Genomic DNA, 23,241 nt, shown 5'->3' with positions numbered 1-23,241 from the left:
AACTGGCAAATGAGCTGAAAGTTACCTTTTAATTCAGGAGGCGCGGTCTCACTTTCTGTACACTGAATGCTGGTGTGGGTTAGATATTATTTTATTTTCTCTATCAATTTACTTACTTGCTACTTATTTGTTTGCTTATTTATTTAACTTGAATTTTCTCAAGTAGAGAAAAATGACCTGGAGAAGAAAATTTTCTTCTACTGACTCACCTTGTTTATGCTGAACGTGAATGTTAGCTAATCACAAAAGACATTCTCAAGAACAGCCAGGACGAAGCCCCATCCCTCCGCTGGAGTTCGGAAGCCCCTCCCCCTTTCACCTTCTCAAGGTTATTAAGTTCTCCTCTTTCCTGAATCATCAGTCTTCCAGCTCCTTTCTGCCAGCACGCACACGTGTTTTAGAGTTGTACACACACACACTCGCACGCACACGCACGCACATAATTTTTTTTTCTAAAAAATATGAAACGCTTCACGAATGTGCGTGTCATCCTTGCACAGGGGCCATGCTAATCTTCGCTGTATCGTTCCAATTTTAGGATATGTGTTGCCAAAGCGAACACACATAAAATGTTTTCAATTTTTAAAATTCAGTTCAATGGAGATGATGCAGTGGTCCTTTTTTCATGACACATTATTTTTGCAATCCATTCTATGTTTATGCATACAGTTTGGCTCCTTTATACAATTTATATATGAATTATTCCCAGTGTGTTTCCTTCCTGAAGAACAATCTGATTATTTCAGGCATTGGAGCAATGGCACTTACCGAGGTGCCACAGTGTGGAAGTTTCTCTAGTGTGTTTACTTAGAACGAGACTCTCTGGACCCTACTGTAAGTATGTTTATCTTAAACCTTTCTAAAAAATGGTCTGGTTATACTAATTTACATGTGCACAAGCTCAGGAAGGTCATCACTTTCTCCCATTCTTTCTAACAGTTCGTATCAACAGATTTGGCAATATTATCAATCTATCTCATGAATGGAAAATAGAATCTTACTTTAATTTGAAAACATTCCCTGATTAGAGTGAGAGTGAGTAGTGTTTCATGTATTTGTTGACTGTTCTGATTTTCACTTCTTTGGTTTGCTGGTTAACATCCTTTGCCCACTTTTCTGTGTGGTTGCCTTTTTCTGGTAGCAGTGGTTAGAGAGATAGACCCTGGAATCAGACTGCATGGGTTATGAGATGTTGGTATTAAAAAGCTGGCCTAAACCAGCTTGGTCACTCACATTACTAGGCCTTTTTTTTTTTTTTTTTGTATCAGTATCAGTATTGGTATTGGGTAAAATGAAAAGTTTCTTGGTCAGAAGTATCCTCAGTTCTTTGAACCATGTGAGTTGGAATATTTTCTAGGTCAGTTTTTCATATTTTATGCAATTATGTTCAAGCTCTGAATCTATCTATAATTTGTAACTTTCTATGAAAACTTCCACTCCCCTTGCCACCTCTCATTCTCTGCTCTCCCACAATTTCTAAGATCTGTATTTGGAGGCATTTTGTATAGGCAACTTTAATTCTTTAGAGAATTTGTTGTGGTTATTGTTACAGTGACTGGGAAGAAGGAGGAAGGATTGCATTGATTTGTGTGTTATGTGTGTTTATATTAGGTTGAACCATATGAGGTTGTTGATACGTGGTCCTGTTTAACCTACAAAAATGGCAATTCCATATGGTTCAACCTAGTGCAATTAGACCTTGGATAGATGCAAACCCTATGTCATGGTTATGAAAATTCCTTTTTCTGCTAAGAAAAACAAAATTGGAAAAAATTAAAGAGCCACTCTAAGTAGTTGTGCCATATATTAGTAAACCTTAAAATTCAAGGCTACCAGCTAACTTAATGCTAAACTTATATGTCCTGAAATTCTGACCAGGAAATAAGCCTTTCCTTTGCTTCTAGTCTAAAGGAGGATATTGGTGGTGTTTCATCTGCTTGACACACTATTAGATGGGACTTCTGTTTTCATTTAAACAGCGGGAAAAATAATTTTAATATGAGGAGTGGGATGGAGTACAGAAAGAATAAGTACCACAGAGAACCAAGTTAAGTTCACTTTTTCATCTGTCAGACAGTTTTAATTGTCATGTGAAGAACCAAGACCAGTGCTGTCTGAATAATCTCAAATGATAATGACACACATGGTCTAGCGTGTAAACTCATAATGCTGTGCAGGCCATCTGCTCCCTAGGGCAGCCACTTTGTTGCTGGGTCACAGCAGCCCCCTCCCCTGGCTTCATGTGGTTCTAGCATCTGGTCTTTCTGCACATTCCCTTTGTATGAGTGTTGCAGTGAATCACACATTCTTAGAAAGTTGCAGGTCTTATTTTTCCCATAATGAGTAAATGCTATTTCCTATTTCCCATTTATACAATACTTGAATTTTTTTTTTTTTCCTGTGTTGGCAGGCACCGGGAATCGAACCCGGGTCTCTGGCCTGGCAGGCGAGAACTCTGCCTGCTGAGCCACTGTGGCCTGCCTGAAATTCTTTTTAACTCTAAATTCAAGACCTAGAGCTTTGCCTGTTGGTCAATGAGAGGATATAAATTCCGATAATTTGAGGACAAGTTCAGAAAAAATCATTCCATGAATGAGATACACAAGATACACAAAATTAGTCATTTGCTTTTTTAAAAAAGCAGCCAGAGGGTGCATGGGTAGTTCAATGGTTACAATGCCTGCCTTCCACGTAGGAGATCCGGGTTCGATTCCCAGACCATGCACCCCCCCCCCCACCCCCCAAAAAACAAGCCGCCAGAGAGCTTGGTTTCCAATAGTATGTTAGTGAATAGATGTGTGACTTCGGACAAGTTACTTAACCTATGTCTCTAGTCTGTAAAATGGAGATGATAACAGTCCTTACCCCACAAAATTGTTGTAAGGATTAAAAATAATCTGTGTATAGGGTTGCCAGATTTAGCAAATAAAAATACAGACCACCCAGTTAAATTTGAATAATTTATTTGTTGTTCATCCGAAATTCAAATTTAACCAGATGCTCCATACTTAATCTGGCAACACTAATTATGTAAATTGCCCAGCACAGTGCTTGGCATAAATACGTAAAAGCTATTTCCCATGTCTCCATCAAGGATATTGTCAAAGTAGGAGGGCATCTTTCAAATCTCATCCAGCAGACTAAATCATCACCAATATACGATAAATTGGTATTCTAGCTAGATGTGTATCTCTCTGCCCTACACAAGACTGCAAGCTTCAAGGTGTTCCTGTTTTTCTATTCCCAGCTTCCAGTACCTAGTATAGTGTTTCTCACATAGCAGGGGCAGGGTAAATGCTTATTTGCAGAAAGAAATTCAGTTAAGAGCCAGGCTAAGAGTTCAGAGTTTGGCCTGTCTTCAGAACTGGCTGACTGGTCGAGACAAAACTTCCTGTTTATGTATCATGAGGAGCTGGGGGCATAAGGCTAGTTGTCAGTTTCCATTGAGATTTTCCAATGCACTTTCCCCTTGATTCTTTTCATCAAGCAACTGATAGCTTGAGGCTCCTTTCCAACTAGACTTTTCTCTTCTGAAATGTATAAGCTGGGCAAGCTACACAAGTATTCCATTTTTGTCAGTAATCTTTCCCAAGACAAATGAATAAGTGGGTGAAAAATAAACACTAAAATTCTTAAGAATAATTATAAGCATGGAGTCTGGATCCAGGTAAATTGGGTGGAAATGTTGGCTCTACCACTTACTAGCTGTGAGACCTTGGCCAGGTCATTTAACATTTTTGCCTCAGTTTCCTTATCTGTAAAATGGGGATAATAGCATATCTGTCTTAAAGGATCATGGTGATGATTAGATGAGTTAATACATGTAAAGGATTTATAATAGTACATGGCACATGGTAAGTAATATATAAATGTTAGCTTTAAAAAAAAATGCCAGGATAAATAAACTCCTGGATCTTTAATGCTAGGCAGGGAATCTTTTCAATACTTTAAGATGAACTAGGTACAAGACAATTTAGTTATCCTTATTCATGGCATCTCTGAAAATATGAACTCTTCTGTTTTAGTTTGCTAAAGCTGCTGGAATGCAATGTCCCAGAAATGGAACAACTTTTAGAAGGGGGATTTATTAAGTTATAAATTCACAGTTCTAAGGCCGTGAAAATGTCCAAACTAAGGCATCCAGGGAAAGATACTTTGATTCAAGAAAAGCCAGTGGGTCCAGAACCACTCGCAGCTGGAAAGGCACATGGCAATGTCTGCTAGCTTTCTCTCCTGGCTTCTTATTTCATAAGGATTCCCCAGGGGTGTTCTCCTTCTGCATCTCCAAAGATCTCTGAGTGTGTGGCTCTCTTAGCTCTGTTGGCTCTTTCCAAAAGGTTCCTTCTTAAAGGGCTCCAATAAACAATCCCACCCAACCTTACCATGTCTTCCCGCTTGGAACTATTTGCTTTCTCTCCAAGATAAGTTGTCTTATCTTATCATTAAAAAATACAGCATCTAATGTCGTCATTCACATTAAATAGGGCTTTCACATAATAATGAGTGGAGACACTTCTCTATAGAAACCACCTAATCAAAGGTTACCAGTCACAATTGGGTGGGTCACATCTCCAAAGATCCCAGCCAGCAATATTGAAAGAGGATTAAAGGACATGGGGTATACAACAGATTCAAACTGGCACACCTTCTTTTGTAAATGACCAAGGAACACCTTCGTCAAAAGCACGTATTTATAGATTTTCTTCTTTCTTGACAGGAAATGATAATAGTATTGAACAGAATGGTCTTTGACAAGTTTTGGTGCCAAAACAAGTGGCCTGCCAGGGAGGGGCCTGTGATACAATGTGAGAAGAAAGCTGTCCCTCTATGCACAGGCCTGCTCTTGGCCAGCACACATCCCTGTCACAGGTGCTGACCAGGTGACCGGAATCAATGGAACGATTTGCATTTGTCCTGGATCACTGTACTGTACTGGCAGAAACTTCCCTTCACCCGTCTGCTTTGCTGCACTGCTGCTTGAGTGCTGGGTGGGAAGGGAAACATAACAACCAGTGCATATCGATCTTCTCATTTTGAGGAACTGGTTCAAATCTGCTAAGGAGCTGCAAGAATAATAGAGAGGGCCGAGGCAGTGGCTGTGAGCAGTGGTTCTCCAAATGTGATGCTAGGAGCACCAGCAGCAAGACCGTTACTTGGGAACTTGTAAGAAATGCACCCTTTGGGGCCCTTCCCTAGACCTACTGAACCAGAAACTGTAAAATCTGTGTTTCAGCAAGCCCTCTAAATTAAGCTGATTGTGGCTTTATCCTTCTTTTGTAAAACAAACTACAAGTAATTATTTTTAATACCTATTTTCTAATTACTCTTCTGTCTTTCCAAAGTTGAAAGTCTTCAATTACGATGGAGGTTGTATAATGATTAAAAATATGTGCGTTCCCACAGTACGTATTTCCCACCTTTTTTGTCACAAGACCTCAGTTTAGAGTTTGTTAAATGGGATAAACTGGTTCAATAGGAGAGAAACAACTATGTCAATTAATATCTAACATCATAATGTATGCAATTTTTTTTCTTTTTGCCTGGGCAGGCACGGGGAATCGAACCCAGGTCTCCAGCATGGCAGGCGAGAACTCTGCCTACCAAGCCACCGTGGCCCACCCTAGATGCAATATTTAAAAAAAAAAAGTAAAAGTAGTCAAATTATATACTGAAAACACCAAAAATTTAGATGCCTTAGTAATGTACACTTTTGTTTTGTTTTGTTTTTTGCACGGGCAGGCACCAGGAATTGAACCCAGGTCTCCGGCATGGCAGGTGAGAATTCTGCCACTGAGCCACCATTGCACCACCCTTGTACACTTCTAAAATAATTCCTAGGACTGCCCGATGGTTAAAATATGATTGGTCATATCCAAGGCTACTGTTGAGAATCCTTCTGCCAGAAATCACAGGTCACGTACCTAGATGTGAGAGCTGCGGGGGTCCGATGATGGAGATAAAGCCTGAACTGCTGGGCCTGTAACCCTGCCCCGCCCCCGGTGTCCATCATCTCTTTTCCCTACATTGCCCTAGATGTCATCAAGTATTCTGGACAAGGCAACACTTTTGGTCTTTATTGGAACCTTTTCATGTCTTCCTGTTTGGAACTATTTGCTTTCTCTCCAAGATAAGTTGTCTTATTTTACCATTAAAAAATATAGCATCTAATGTTATCATTCACATTAAATAGAGTTTTCACATGATAAACCTTTATTCTTGGTTTTAATGACGTGACCTAGACCAATGTTACAGTATTTCTGTTAGCTGATCGTGATAAGAAATGTTTAATGTGAAAAGAAATGAAAACTTTCTTTATCTGTCATCAAAACAAAACAAAATGGGTCACAGTGGCTCATCAGGCAAGAATGCTTGCCTGCCATGCCAGAGGACCCGGGTTCGATTTCCAGTGCCTGCCCATGTGAAAAAAAAAAACCAAAAACAAAACAAAAAAACAAGACTTCTAGGTGATTCTGATGCACACTCAAGTTTGAGAACCACTGGCCTAAAGCTACAGCAGTTGTCATTCCCAATCCCTCCCTCCCTGCCTCTCTCTTTTCCTATCCCCTTCCTTTTTTTTTTTCTTTTTTTTTTTGGAGAGCCATGGGCAGGCTCTGGAATCAAACCCAGGTCTCCACTGAGCCACTATTGCACCACCACCCCCTTTTTTTTTTAATAGTATTTGCTACTAAGCTTTATTTGAATATTTAAGGTATTGCAACTAAGCTGTTTTTTTAATGTAAAATTTGTGGATTATACTGTAAACGTTTGTCATATTAATAGTATTGATTTTTAATTTCATCTAATCAGTTGCATTTCAGTATAGCAGTTTCACTTTACATAATTTTGCAATTTTTAATAATTTGGAAAAATTCCATCCTGTGAGATGTGAATAATCATATCATGCAATGTTGCTGGATGATAGCTCCAAGATAGAGATGTTGTTGTTTTTAAAGCAATTTTATTGAGATATTCACATACCCTACAATTTATCCAAGATGTACAGTCAATGGCATTTTTTGGGGGGTGGGGGGGTGCATAGTCCCAGTCAATGACTTTTAATATAATTAATAGCACTGAGTTAAATATGTGGATGTTGCTATAAGAGGAAATTTTAGGTCATGTACATGTTACTAGAGTAAAAATTAAAAGATAAAATACAGACTCTACATCACAGTGAAACCTATTGCAAACAACGGACTATAGTTAATAGAATTATGAAAATGTTCTTTGATGAATTTATCAAATGTACCACACAAATGGAAGGTGTTAATAATAGGATGGTATGTGGGAACTCTGTATTTTATATATTTTATGCATGATATTTCTGTAAACTTCTCTAACAAAAAATAATATTAATTTAAAAAACAAGGAAAAAAACCCACTTAGTGCTAACCAACCCCAAAAACCCACTTCCCTTGAGTGTGACTTGCTTCTAACCAATGGAATATGGCAAAGATGATAGGTGTACCTTCTATGATTATGTTCCTTAGGATTATTACTTCCTTGTTACTAGCAGACACTGTTGATTCTCTCCCCTGCTGACTTTGTTGGAGAAACTCCCATAGAGAGGCCCAGGGAGCAGGATTTGAGGCTGACTGCCCACTGCAGCCAGCTGAGGTCCTTCTAACAGCCCACAGGACCTGAATCCTGCCAATAACCAGAGAGCCTGGAAGTGGATCCTTCCCCAGGTGAGCCTCACATGAGACCCCAGCCCTGGCTGACACTTGACTGCAGCCTCATGGGATACGCCAAAGCAAAGGGCTCAGCTCAGCCATGCCCAGATTCCTGACCCACAGGAATTATGAGATAATGAATGCGTTGTTTTAAGCTGCTAAATTTGTGGTGGATTTATTATGCTGCAATATATAAAAATACAGTACGAAAGTGTAAAATATGATTAACTTTTAAATACAGATTATATGTGGAAATGATAATATTTTGGCTATAATGGCTTGAATAAAATATTTTATATACAACCAATTTTACCATGAAATATTGCTCAAGGGTATAGAGTTTCTGTTGAAGGTGATGAAAAATTTGAAATAATGGATGGTGATGATAGCAGCATGATACTGTGAATGTAATTAATACCACTGAAGTGTTCACTTAAAAGTGGTTAAAATGGGAAATTTTGAGTTCTAAATATATACGAGTCAATAAAAAGTTTAAAAATTAATTTTTATTGTCTATCTTTACTCTTTCATGTAGCCACTGAAAATTTTAAAATATGTGGCTTGCATTATAGTTGTATTGGACAGCGGTGGTATAAAACTCAAATGCGACAAACATTTCACTTGGTTTATATAGCCCAGAGCGTATAGGCAGTTTGTTGTTACATTCTTAGCATCACCCTGTCACTTACGGGGGTACACTATTGAAAGAGAAAATAGTCTATCACTTCCCGAAAAGAGCGATTCACCCTTTTTGATAATGGGTGAAGCTGTTGTATAATTTTTGCCCAAAGGTGAAATTTGCTTAGTGTTCTTGGTTTTGGATGCTGCCTTCAGGGTTTAATTTGGTTCAAATTAACAGCAGGTGGCAGAGGCAATTAAAGGGGAAAAGCAATCACAAAGCAAGCACGATATTTTGAACTTCCTTATTTGCTATGGCAGCTACACATTCAGGGTAAATGCTAATTATTTTGAATTATTTGTTTATGCATTGTGTTGTATGTGTGCCTTTTACTGATTAGTGCTCTACAACTTATCCTTTATTGCTAATTCATAAAGCCTTAATGTCGTGGACTAGTGCTTTTGAACTGAGGAGACTCTTTCAAACCACACCCCCACTGGGGGGTCTGATACATTTGTCCCTGCACATAGCCTCCTCACCCCACTCCTCTGGGAACTACTGCATCCAGAACTATGTATGCTAATGTAGGTAGCTATAACCTTTTAGTGTGATGGGGCAGAAAAAAGTGCTGCAAGTCACTGAATGGGATTTGAGACATTTAGGTTCCCTGGGTAGCATAATTAACACTTATGAAACATTTGCACCTTTCTTTGTGGGTTAGTAATGTTAATGGTAATTTTCAAACACATGTTGGCAGTTATATATCTGGTGCCACCAAAATATAACACTTGTACAAATACTTGTACAAATGTTACTAAAAGAAAAAGTATGGTTTACCAATAATAGCATTTAGTCCCATGTGATTTAACATTGATGTACCTTTCTTTAGAGAACAGTTTGAGAGGTTTAGGGAAGTATGCAGGACTCCCAGGGGCCACACCACTCAGCATCTCCTGTGTCTTCTCAAGCAATTCAGTCAGTAAAACCAAACCAACCAAACAAACAAACAAAAAACAGGTCCACACTATTCAATATCACTTCATCCAAGTACTTCCCCAGTTTGTATCAAATATTCCTTCCAATAACATACAGAATTCTCTAGACAGGAAGGTTTTGAAGAAAATATTTTCTTCCTCATTATACTTCTAGTGAAGCTTTATGGGCCCTTGTAGATTGGTGTACCTGGCACTGTCTAGTAGTTCTTACCCTTAACCTAACTCTGGTCAGTCCTAAGCCTGCGAGCAAGAGATTCACCCAAATGAATCTATAATGAGCAAATATATCTTAATATATAAAGAGTTCATACAATAAAATAAGAATGAAACAGGATGAACCCTTTACTGGTGCAAGACTTTGTTAGATTGGCACCTTAAGATGCAGGGAAAACACCTGTTATAAATATCCTGACTTCAAAAGTGTACTTGAACCAGGATGTGTGGCCCAATTGTGGCTGAAGGTGATTAAGAGGAACCAAGTTCATGCGTTAGGTTACTGTATTCAGTAATCACATTGTGTATTGTATGTTTCCAAGATTGAAGAGGTGTTCCTGGCTCAGCTAAGGTGGTCTCTGGTATATATTTAGCAATGTCATGTAGTTTTCTGTGTACAAGTCCGTTATGTCCTTAGTTAAGTTCATTCCTAAGTAATTGATTCTTTTAGTTGCTATATTTTGAATGGAATTTTTTCCTTAATTGACTCCTCAGATCATTGCTTTTGTATAGAAATGTTACTATTTTTGCACATTAATTTTATATCCCACCACATTGCTGGATTTGTTTATTAGCTCAAGTATCTTTGTTGTACATTTCTCAGGATCTTCCATGTATAGTATCATGTCATCTGCAAATAATGAAAGATTTACTTCTTCCTTTCCAGTTTGGATGCCTTTTATTTCTTTGTCCTGCCTAATTGCCTAAGCTAGAACTTCTAGTACAATGTTGAATAATAGTGGTGACAGAGGGCATCCTTGTCCTGTTCCTAATCTTAGGGGGAAATCTTTCAGTCTCTCCATTGAGTAAAATGCTGGCTATTGGTTTTTCATATTTGTCCTTTATCATAATGAGGAAGTTACCTTTGATTCCTATCTTTTGAAGTGTTATCATAAAAGAATTTTGAATTTTGTCAAATGCCTTTTCATCATCAATCGAGATTATCATGTGATTTTTCTTTTTTGATTCATTAATGTGCTGTATTACATTAATTGATTTTTTTGTTGTTGAACTATCCTTGCATTCCTGGTATAAACCCCACTCGGTCTTGGTGTGTAATTACTTTAATATGTTGTTGGATTCAATTTGCTAGTATTTTGTTGAGAATTTTTGCATCTATGTTCATTAGGGAGATTGGCTGTAGTCTTCCTTTCTTATATTATCTTTACCCAGTTTTGATATTAAGATGATATTAGCCTCATAAAATGAGTAAGGTAGAGGTCCTTTTTCCTCAATTTTTTGGAAAAGTTTGAATGGGATTGGTGCTAGTTTATTTTGGAATGTTTGATAAAATTCCCCTGTGAAGCCATCTGGCCCTGGGCTTTTCTTTGTAGGAAGATTTTTGATGACTGATTGAATCTTTTTACTTGTGATTGGTTTGTTGAGATCTTCTATTTCTTCCTGAGTCAGTGTAGCTCGTATGTTTGTTTTCAGGAATTTGTCCATTTCAACTAAGTTGTCTGGTTTTCTGGCATATAGTTGTTCATAGTATCCTCTTATGATTTCTCTTATTTCTTTTGGGTCTGTTTTAATGCATCCCTTCTAATTTCTGATTTTGGTTGTTGCATCCTCTCTCTTTTTTCCTTTGTCAGTCTCACTAGTGGCCTGTCAATTTTATTGATTTTCTCTAAGAAACAACTTTTGGTTTTATTGATTCTATCTATTGTTCGTCTGTTCTCCCACTCATTTATCTCTGATTTAATCTTTATTATTTCTCTTCTTCTATTTGCTTTAGGGTTAGTTTGCTGTTCTTTCTCAAGTTCCTCCAGGTGAGCAGTTAAGTCCTTAATTTTTGCTCTTTCTTATTTTTTAATATGTGCATTTAGGGCAATAAATTTCCCTCTCAGTACAGCCTTTGCTACATCCCATAAGTTCTGATATGTTGTATTCTCGTTTTCATTAATCTCCAGGCAGCTACTGATTTTTCTAGCAATTTCTTCTTTGACCCATTGGTTGTTTTAGAGTGTGTTATTTACTCTCCATATATTTGTGAAGGTTCTCATTCTTTGGTGGTTATTGATATCCAACTTCATTCCATTGTGATCAGAGAAAGTGCTGTGAATAATTTCAATGTTTTAAAATTTATAAAGAACTATTTTGTGTCCCAGCATATGATCTCCATGAGCACTAGAAAACAATGTATATCTTTGTGTTTTGGGGTGTAAGGACCTATATATATCTGTTAGGTCTAATTCATTTATGAAATTGTTTAAGTTCTCTATTTCCTTGTTGATCCCCTGTCTGATTGTTCTATCTATAGAGGAGAGTGGTATATTGGAGTCTCCTACTATTATTATTGAAACATCTATTGCTCCCTTCAGTTTTACCAATGTCTGTCTCATATACTTTGGAGCTCCTTGATTGAGAGCATAAACATTTATAATTGTTATTTCTTCTTGGTGAATTGTCCCCTTTATTCATATATAGTGTCCTTCTTGTCTCTTATTATGTCTTTACATTTTAAGTCTATTTTGTCCGATATTAGTATAGGTACTCCGATTTTCTTTTGGCTACAACTGGTGTGGAACATCTTTTTCTGTCCTTTTGCTTTCAATCTATTTGTATCCTTGTGTCTAAGATGGGTCTCTTGTAAGTCGCATATAGTGGGATTATATTTCTTAATCCATTCTGCCAATCTGTATCTTTTAATTGATAAGTTTAGTCCATTAACATTCAAAGTTATTACTGAAAAGGCATTTCTTGAATCCACCATCTTATCTTTTGGATTTTATTTGTCAGATTTCATATATTTTTCCCTCTTTCACTTTTTATCCTTTAAGTTGCTCTTACTGGTACTCTTCAATTCCATGCCCTCCTCCAGATCTCCTTCTCCTGTCTATTTTCTTCAACTGGCAGAACTCCCTTTAGTATTTCTTGTAGGGCTGGTCTCTTCTTCTCAAATTCTTTCAGCATTTGTTTGTCTGTAAAAATTTTGTGCTCTCCCTCAGATTTGAAGGACAATTTGTCTGGGTCCAGAATTCTTGGCTGGAAGTCTTTCTCTTTCAGGATACATTTAAATGTATCATGCCACTGCCTTCTCGCCTCCATAGTGCCAGTTAAGTAGTCTGAGCTCTATCTTATGTGGCTACCCTTGTATGTAGTAGATTGTTTTTCCCTTGCTGTTTTCAGATTTTCTGCTTCTCTTCAACATTTGGCAGACTGATTAGTATGTGCATTGGGGAAGGCCTATTTGGATTTATTCTATTTGGAATTTGGTGCACTTCCTTGACTTGCATATTCAGGTCCTTTATAAGGGTTGGGAAGTTTTCCCCTATTATATCCTCAACTAATCTTCCTAACCATTTATTCTTCTCTTAACCTTCTGGGACACCAATGATTCTTACATTTGTGTGCTTTGTTTTATCCATCACATCCCTGAGACCCAATTCAAATTTTTCCATCTTTTTGGCCGTTTGCTGTTTTGAGTGTTAGAAATCAATTGTCCTGTCCTCTAGTTCTGACTCTTCAAATCTGCTGTTGTGTGTCTCTAGTATGTTTTTCATTTGGTCTACAGCATCTTTAATCTCTGTGATATCTGCTATTTTTATATTTATTCTTTCAAATCTGCTTTCTGCTTTTCTAGTGTCTTCTTGATCTCCTTTATGCTATTAGATATCCCACTGATTTTATTTAGTAGAGCTATATGAACATCTTTGATTAGTTGTTCTAAATCTGTGTCTCCTCTGGTGTTTTAATTTGGTTGTTAGGCTGAGTTATATCTGTCTGCATCATGATATGTTTAGTGATCTGCTGTCTTCATAGCATGTAAATATCTTGATTGATTTACTTTGGAAGTTGATTTCCTTCAGTAGTCTAAAGCCTTGAATTTGTGGGATGGATGTGGAGCAGATTTCAGGGTGCATGGCAGGGCATATCAGTGCAGTGATGCATTGCAGTGAAGCTATAGGTGCAGGTTGGGGATGCTACACTGGTGCTTTTGAGCATGGGCAGCCAGCAGTGGGAGTATGTGGCTATGTGAGTGCAGGGATCTGGGGGATGGGGCCCTGGTGTGTGCTGGTATAGGCTGCAGGGTCCTTTGTGCACATGTGCAAAGCTCAGGGCAGTGGGTCAGCATTGTGCCTGCATGGGCCGGAGGTGAATGTGGCCCAGCTGGGCATGTCAGCACTTGCCCAGAACTGGGGGTGTGACTAGAGGCTGTGTGCATGCGCAAATCTGGGAGGGCCATAAACTGAATGGCCCAGGGGGGCAGGGCGGTTTTGCAGAACTATATGGGCTGGGGCAGGTGTGGCCTGGGTATGGAGGTAAGCACCTGCTGCAGGAAGCAGGGACAGGGAGGTAGGGCTTGGGAGGGGCGGGGCAAGATTGCACATTTGCAGGAGAGGTGGGTTGACCTAGGGCAGGTGTGCACGTGCTTGGGGCGGGGATGTGGGCAGGTGACAAGGTTCAGCTGCGTGCAGTGTGGGGTGTGGGTATGTTGCAGGTCACAGGGCTTCTTCAGTGAGGGTAGCACATTCAAGGAACATGCCTTGGTTTACTTCCTAATCCCCATCTCCTGGTCCATGTACTCCTGAGGACTCCAGGCTTCCGTATTAGGCTGTTTGGACCAGCGAGACAGTCTCCAGTTCTCTGTTCCTCAGCTTTTGCAACTAGGGCCTCCCTATGTGTTGCAGAAGACTCTCCCAGGTCACTTACACCCTGGAATTGCTGTCTCAGTCACCTTTCCATCCCCTTCTAGCTGTACTTTGGAGCAGAGGTGAACTTGATCTATCCTATTCTGCCATCCTCATCTCTAGGTTTCTTGTTTCATGGGAGCGTAGTCTTTCTTCATCTCCAAAAGCCTCTGGCTGAGTGAGCTCTCATGGTTCTCATGGCCCTCTCATGGCTCTGATGCTTTTAAAGGGTGGCAGTAAACTAATCACGACCCACCTCGAATGGGTGGAGTCACATCTCCCTCTAATCAAATGTTAATACCCACAATTAGGTGTGTCACATCTCCATGGAGATTCAAGTTTCCAACCTACAGTGCTGAATAGGGATTAAAAGAAAAGGCTGCCTCCACAAGATGGATCCGGATTAAAGCATGGCTTTTCTAGGGGACATAATCCTGTCAAACTGGCACAGGGGATATACTAAAAACCCATAGCCAGCATTGATGAGAGACTGAAAGCTTCCCCCCTAAGTTCAGGAATGAGACAAGGATGCCCTCTCCCACCGCTAGTATTCAACATTTGTTCTAGTTTGCTAGCTGCCAGAATGCAACACACCAGAGATGGATTGGCTTTTAACAAAAGGGGAATTATTTTGTTGGTTCTTCAGAGGAAAGGTAGCTAACTTTCCACTGAGGTTCTTTCTTACGTGGGAAGGCACAGGATGGTCTCTGCTGGTCTTCTCTCCAGGCCCCTGGGTTCCAACAACTTTCCCCGGGGTGACTTCTTTCTCCATCTCCAAGGGCCTGGGCTGAGCTGCGAGTGCTGAGATGAGGAATGCCGAGCTGCTTAGCTGTGCTACGTTGAGGTCTCTCATTTAAGCACCAGCCAATTAAGTCAAACAGCAGGCACACCTCCTAGCCGACTGCAGATGTAAATCAGCAACATATGAGGTTCACGTACCATTGGCTTATGTCCTCAGCAACAAGACTAGGTACGCTCACCTGGCCAAGTTGACAACTGAATCTAACTAATACAACATTGTACTAGAAGTTCCAACTAGAGCCATCAGGCAAGAAAAGAAATATTCCATTCAAATTGGAAAGGAAGAAATACAACTTCCACTTTTGCAGATGACATGATATTGTACTTGGAAAGTCCTGAGAAATCTACCCCAAAGTTATTTGAGCTAATATACAAGTTCAGCAAGGTGGCAGGATATAAAATTAATGTGCAAAAATCAGTTAATATTTCCATACACAAGCAATGACCTAACGAGGAGTCTGTTAAGGAAAAAATTCCATTCAAAATAGAAACTAAAATAAATTAAAAATAATTTTCTAATTAATCTAAAATAATGAAAATAATCAAGTATTAGGAATGAACTTAACTATGGATGTAAAGGATTTGTATACAGAAAATTACATAACATTGGTAAAAGAAATCAAAGAAGATCGAAATAGGTGGCAAGGCATTCCCTGCTCATGGACAGAAATTTAAATGTAGTTAAGATGTCAATTCTACCCAAATTGTCTTACAGATTTAGTGTAGTACCAATCAAAATTCCAAAAATCTACTTTGACTTGGAAAAGCTAGTTATCAAATTCATATGGAAGGGAAAGAGAACCCGAATAGCTAAAAACATTCTGAAAAAGAAGAATGAAGTGGAAGAATCAATACTTCCTGATACTGAAACTTATTTTAAAACCACAGTGGTCAAAACAGCATGGTACTGGCACAAAGACAGAAGTACTGACCAATGGAATCAAATACAGAGTATAGAAATAGACCACCAAATCTATGGTCAACTGATCTTTGATAAGGTCCCAAATCCACTGAACTGGGACAAAATAGTATTTTCAATAAATGGGCATGAGAGAATTGGGTATCAGTAGCCAAAAGAATGAAAGAGGACACTTACCTTACACCTTATACAAAAATTAATTTAAATTGGATCAAACACCTAAATATAAGAACCAATACCATAAAGATCCTAGAAGAAAATGTAGGGAAACATCTTCAAGACCTAGTAATCGAAGGTAGCTGCTACCTCCCAAAGCAAAAGCAACCAAAGAAAACATAGATAAATGGGAACTCCTGAAAGGCAAGTGCTTCTGCACTTCAAAATACTTTGTCAAAAAGGTGAAGAGGCAGCCAACTCAATGGAAGAAAATATTTGGAAATCACACATTGGATAAAGGTTTGATGTCCTGTATACATATAGAAATCATACAACTCAACAACAAAAGAACATCCTAATTATAAAATGGCCTAAAGATATGAATAGGCATTTTTCTGAAGAGCAAATACAGATGACTAAAATCATATGAAGAGATGCTCATTTTCATTAGCTACAAGGGAAATGCAGATCAAGACTACATTGAGATACCACCTCACACCTATAAGAATGGCTGCTATTAAACAAACAGGAAACTATGAATGTCGGAGAGGATGTAGAGAAATTGGGACATTTATGCACTGCTGGTGGGAATATATAATGAATAGTACAGCTCCTATGGATACAGTGTGGCAGTTCTTCAGAAAACTAAATATTGAGTTGCCCTGTGACCCAGCAATACCACTCATGGGTATATATCCAGAAGAGCTGAAAGCAGTGACACAAACAGACATTTGCACACCAATGTTCATAGCAGCATTATTCACAATCACCAAAAAATGGAAACAGTCCAAGTGCCCATCAACAGACAAGTGGATTAACAAAATGTGGTATATACATACGATGGAATATTATGCGGCAGTAAGACGGAATGACATCCTAAAGCACCTGACAAGTCTTGAGGACAAAATGCTGAGTGAAATAAGCCAGATATAAAAGGATAGATACGATATGATTCCACTTTTATGACTGTGGCAAAGGTAAAATCAGATAATTATAATACAGAATATAGGGAACCTAGAGATACACAGAAGCTGGGGATGGGTGAACAGGTAGCTAATGAGGTTGAACTCAAATGGAAGGGAATAGATAGAAGTGAAGGTGTTCACTAGTGAGTCTATAAGTAATTTTACCATTTTGAAGGTGAATATAATTGAAAGAGGTTGTATAGACTCATGTGTCCCACTGATTACCACTACAAATATAAATAATTTCTTGCATGAACTACTACAAAAGGATGAATCTTGTACCAAGAGTGTATAAATTTGGGGTATAGGGGGAAACCTCCTATTGCATGCTATGGGCTATGTTTCACAGGCAAACATCAACAGTACCACAGCAACACAAGGAGTAAATGATGGGGGGAGGGATAAGTGTCAAGGGGAGGTTTGATCTCCTATTTGGTGATGGTGTGTTTATTGGCTATCTTTCTCGTGGGAGCAGTGAAATTATCTAAAATTGAGGGTGTTGATGGACTGTTTGTTGACTTTGGACATTATGTATAATGCCCAATGAATGGAGGTGGCTGAAGAATCACTGACTGAGTAAATTGGTAAATGATGGTGTATACATATGATCGAATATTGTGCTGCTACAAAAAGGAATGAAGTTGTGAGGCATACAATGTTGTGAATGAACCTGTGGGACATTTGATGAGACAAAATAAGCCACAAACAAAAGCAAATATTGTTTAGTCGCATTTAGAAAATACTTAAAAAAACAAGGGCCAAGATTGTAAGCTTTTATAGCAGTCACATTTAGTTCGGAGTGGTAATCATTATATCTGGATTTTGTGAGGCTGTTTTATATATGTATGATCTGTTATTTAGAGAGAAGAATGAAGCCGATCAGGTCAGGATTAAGGTAATTCAGAATATCGGAGTAAGGAAGATGTTGTTTGTATGTTAGAACTTTGTCTATTCTTTTTTTTCCAAATTTTAACATTTGTTCCCCCTATTATTTATTTTTATTCCATATGTTCTACTCATCTGTTGACAAGGTAGATAAAAGGAGCGTCAGACACAAGGTTTTCACAATCACACAGTCACATTGTGAAAGCTATATCATTATGTAATCATCATCAAGAAACATGGCTACTGGAACACAGCTCTACATTTTCAGGCAGTTCCTTCCAGCCTCTCCATTTCATCTTGAATAACAAGGTGATATCTACTTAATGCGTAAGAATAACCTCCAGGATAACCTCTCGACTCTGTTTGGAATCTCTCAGCCATTGGTACTTTGTCTCGTTTCACTCTTCCCCCTTTTGGTCGAGAAGGTTTTCTCAAGCTCTTGATGCTGAGTCTCAGCTCATTCTAGGATTTCTGTCCCACGTTGCCAGGAAGGCCCACATGCCTGGGGAATCATGTCCCACATAGACAGGGGGAGGGTGGTGAGTTTGCTTGTTGTATTGGCTAGAGAGAGAGGCCACATCTGAGTAACAAAAGAGGTTCTCTTGGGGGTGACTCTTGGGCCTAATTTTAAGTAGGCTTGACCTATCCTTTGTTGGGTTAAGTTCCATATGAACAAACCCCAAAACTGGGGGCTTAGCCTATAGCTTTGGTTGTCCACACTACTTGTGAGAATATCAAGGATTCAACTTGGGGAGGTTGAACTTTCCCCTGTTCTCACAATTCCCCAAAGGGGACTTTGCAAATACTTTTTTATTCACCGATCAAATCACTCTGGGATTTATCGGGGCATCACTCTGGACAAACCAACAAACTCTCATGTCCTACTCAAGGTTCCATGTACTTATGGTGTTCAATTAAACTACCTACATAAGTTATATTAGGAAATGCTCTAGTCAAAATATAAATTTTGTACCAAATAAACATTTTTTGCTTTAGTCTCACACATAAGTTGAAATTTTAAAATAGTAATTACCATCTATTTTCAGCACCCTGCAGTAATGACATTCCTCTGTTCCTCCTCATGCAAAAACATTTTAAAAATTTATACATTTAGTCACTATCATTATACACTCTAGGCATTCCTAGATTATACCATCTCAATCTTTATTGTCTATCTTTCTTTCTGATTTCGTTTGTGCCCCCAGCCCTCCTTCCTCTATCATTCTCACATTCAGTTTCATTCAGTGTTTTAACATAATTGTATTACAGTTAGGTAGTATTGTGCTGTCCATTTCTGAGTTTTTGTATTCAGTCCTGTTGCACAATCTGTATCTCTTCAGCTCCAACTACCCAATATCTTACCCAATTTCTATTTCCTGATGGTCTCTGTTATCAACGAAATATTCCAAGTTTATTCACTAATGTCAGTTCATATCAGTAAGACCATACAATATTTGTCCTTTTGTTTCTGGCTAATTTCACTCAGCATAATGTCCTTAAGGTCCATCCATGTTGTTACATACTTCATAACTTTAATCTGTTCTACAGCTGCATAATATTCCATCATATGTATATACCACAGTTTGTTTAGCCACTTGTCTGTTGATGAACATTTTGGCTGTTTCCATCTCTTGGTAATTGTAAATAATGCTGCTATAAACATTGGTGTGCAAATGTCCGTTTGTGTCCTTGCCCTCATGTCCTTTGAGTAGATACCTAGCAATGGTATTGCCAAGTCATATGGCAATTCTATATTTAGCTTTTTGAGGAACTGCCAAATTGCCTTCCACAGTGGTTGTACTATTTGATATTCCCACCAACAGTGGATAAGTGTGCCTCTTTCTCATCCTCTCCAGCCCTTGTCATTTTCTGTTTTATTGATAATGACCATTCTGGTGGGTGTGAGATGATATACCATTGTGGTTTTGATTTGCATTTCTCTAATGGCCAGGGAAGTTGAGCATCTCTTCATGTGCCTTTTGGCCATTTATATTTCCTCTTCTGAGAAGTGTCTGTTCAAGTCTTTTGCCCATTTTGTAATTGGATTGGCTGTCTTTCTGTTGTTGAGTTGAACAATCTCTTTATAAATTCTGGATACTAGACCTTTATCTGATATGTTGTTTCCAAATATTGTCTCCCATTTTGTAGGCTGTCTTTTTACTTTCTTGATGAAGCTTATATTCTTTAAGACCAAAGGGAGAAAGGTTTATTTTGTTCAGAACCTAAGTTTTCTGTAGCACATAATCTAACTCAACCCATCTGGATAGAACATTTAAACAATCCAAACACACGGAGCTCAGAATAAGAATGAGGGCCTTTAATTCTGTATAGCTTAATGTAATGTCTGGATAAATTCCAGAGTATGTTAAGCAGATAATCAAAAAGTATTGGCAAAGTCCCTTGAGGGATAGGAGGAAAAAATATGGAGCTATCAAACTTTACTACCAGGGAAACTCCTGACACTGTGTCAAACATTAGGGACACCCAAATTAATCGGCCAAACATTTGATCTTAAGGCTTGCTTTTGTGAAGCTTAAGTATGTAGTGGAGAAGCTTAGAGTACCTATAGGTATGCCCAAGAGTTATTTCTAGAGGACCTATTTTGTTGCTCAGCTGTGGCCTCTCTTTCTCTAAGCCCAAATCTGCAACTGAAATCATTGCCCAACCCCCACCCCACATGGAACATGACATCCAAGGTTGAAAGTCTTCCTGGCAGCATGAGAGAGAACTCCCAGGGATGAGTCTGACCCTGGCACTGTGGGTTCAACAATGCCATTCTGACTAAAAGGGAGAAAAGAAGTATAACAAAGAAGGTATCAGTGGCTGAGAGTGTTCAATTATAGTCAAGAGGCTACTCTGGAGGTCACTCTTATGCAAGCTTCAGTTAGACCTTGCTACCTATCATAACTTGCCAAACCCCAACCAAAACCATTCCTGCCAATCCTAAAGAACACTTAGGACATTATATAAAATTCTCCATGCACTAGGTTAACTTTCCAGAAACCTACAACCTCCAGATGTGTCTGTGGACCAGATAAGTACCGAAACACAGAGGAGCCAGACTCTCCAGAGCATCAACTAATTCCATCCCGCTGTCCCATATTATCGACAGCCCCTTCCAATGTGAAAAAGTTAGAATAGGTATAGCCCAAATAGCCCTAAAGATTGGGAGAAAGATCAAAGGTGATGGTGGAGTTATACTGAGAAGGTAGGGTTTAACAAATGGGTATGATTGCTGAATCATTATACTGATATTTCTTTTAGTCTGCAAGGAAGATATTGTTTGTATTTTAGAACTTCATCTTTTCTCAGATGCAGCTAGAAGTGAAAACCTAAACTTGAAAATTGTAAGCCATATCAAACTCTGAAATCTGTTCTAAAACTAATTGTGGCGATATGCTTCGAAATTTATCGCTTTTTGTATATGTTTCAGCCCATTTGAATCTATGGTGGATCCCAGAAAAGCCATGTCCTTTAATCCTTATTCAATATTGCTGGCTGGGAGCTTTTTGATCGTTTCCATGGAGATGTGATCCATCCAACTGTGGGTGGTAACTTTTGATTAGATGGCTTCCATGGAGTTGTGTCTCCATCCATTTAAGGTGGGGTTGCTTATGGAGCCCTTTAAGAGGGAACCATTCTTGGAAAAAGCAGCAGAATCATGCCAACCACGAGAGCCCACTCAGCCAGAAGCCTTTGGAGATGAAGAAGGAAAATACCCCTAGGGGAGGTTCATGAAGCAAGAAGCCTGGAGAGAAAGCAGACACCACCATGTTCGCCATGTGCCTTTCCAGTAGAGAGAAACCCTGAATGTCATTGGCCTTCTTGAACCAAGGTGTCTTTCCCTGGGTGCCTTAGATTGGACATTTCTATAGCCTTGCTTTGATTTGGACATTTTCACAGTTTTAGAGCTGTAAACTTGCAATGTAATAAATTCCCCTTTAAAAAAAAAGCCATTCTGTGTCTGGTATATTGCATTACGGCAGCTAGGAAACTAGAACAATGTTATTTTTCACACATATACATACACACAAAGTCGACTGTGATGATAAATACACAGCAATATGATGATATTGTGAACTGTTGATTGTACACTTTTGATATTTGCATGGTTTGTGAATATATAATATATATCAATAAAAAAAGAAAAAGAAAAAGAAAAAAATTAAAAAGTCACTTGTTCATGAAGAAAAGAATATTCAGAGGAATTTTTTTTTCTTTTACTATTTTTGCTTTATTAGAGAAAAGTGCTTACTGAATAACCATGCATAATATACAGATTCCCATATACCACCCTATTATTAACATCTTGTATTGGTGGGGCTCATTTGTTACAATTGATAGAACATTTTTATGGTTGTAAAGTTAACTACAGTCCCTGGTTTAACTTAGGGGGCCAATGTTTGTGTAGCGAATGTAGTTCAATGGATTTTTTTTAAATGTTTTATTCTGTTACAAAATATACAATCTAACATTTCCCCTTTTAATCACACTGAGATATATATTTCAGTGCTGTTAATTAGTGATTTTTAATTTATTTGTCTTATTAATAACAATTTTAATTTTGTACATAAAATTGTGCCAATTGTAGGATTAAACACAATCTAAACGGTAAAACTATGATTCCAGAGGAATTTTTTTTAAAACTCAGATCTACATACAGATATATGGTTATCAACTGACAAATCCTTCAATCTAGCTAATTAAATTCTTCAGTCTTATTTTAATGACTGACTATTACAGAATACTTCTTCCTTAGAGCGACATCTTAAAACTATATTGGATTAGATGTAAATGAGCATCTGCTTTAGATATTGTCGAGTGGAGTCTTGGAACAACTGTGTTAACAGTTTAGAAAGGATTTCACAAAGGCTGAAAATGTGGTCCTTGTGTCAAGCTCAATGGAATATTTCATTAAACGAACCATTGTGGTGAATGTTATAATACTCTTTTAGTTTATAGAAATATTTAATAATTTTTCCTTGCTAATCTCTTGTAGTGTAAGGATCTTCTTGCTTTAAACCCAGCATAAAGTGAAAGGAAGACATAGGGACACGGAAATCAGATTAAAACCCGATGGTGGCCCAACCTAAGAACGTTCTGCTGCAGAAATTCTACAATTAGAAGTTTATCAAGATGCAATAAATAACGGTGCAAAGATTTTGCTGGTACAAAAGTGATTCTCATTATTCACAGGAGCATGTTCTATACAGACTCTATGAAAATTGAATTAGTGAATATTAAAACATTGCTTCTAGAGGAAATTCAGGGTTAGTATCCACAAAAAGCAAACAAAGAATCTATGGCGTTTGGAGCAGCTAGAAGGAAAAACTTAAAACTGTGGAATTGTAACCCATACCAAACTCTGAACTCTATTCTATAAA

At 38.3% G+C, this 23,241-nt stretch overlaps 1 long non-coding RNA gene and 1 other non-coding gene across 3 annotated transcripts in view; one reads left to right on the top strand and one right to left on the bottom strand.

Annotated features, from left to right (window-relative positions):
* LOC143685017 (uncharacterized) overlaps positions 1 to 23,241 on the top strand; it is a 24,809-nt gene extending 1,568 nt beyond the window's left edge. Inside the window, exons 3-4 of one of the 2 annotated variants that reach the window (XR_013176324.1) lie at positions 747 to 834; positions 22,857 to 23,241. This is a non-coding gene — a long non-coding RNA (uncharacterized LOC143685017). Of the gene's footprint in view, positions 1 to 746; positions 835 to 4,717; positions 5,595 to 22,856 lie in introns of those variants that run through there. The other variant, XR_013176323.1, reaches the window with a different exon arrangement.
* Positions 456 to 562, bottom strand: LOC143685264 (U6 spliceosomal RNA). The gene has a single exon (XR_013176513.1). It is a non-coding gene; the product is annotated as a U6 spliceosomal RNA (small nuclear RNA).

Source organism: Tamandua tetradactyla, chromosome 5 (assembly GCF_023851605.1).
Source record: "Tamandua tetradactyla isolate mTamTet1 chromosome 5, mTamTet1.pri, whole genome shotgun sequence".
In the NCBI taxonomy this organism is placed as follows: Eukaryota; Metazoa; Chordata; class Mammalia; order Pilosa; family Myrmecophagidae; genus Tamandua; species Tamandua tetradactyla.
The sequence above is the reverse complement of the archived record's forward strand: the minus strand, read 5'-3'. Positions and strand labels throughout refer to the sequence as shown.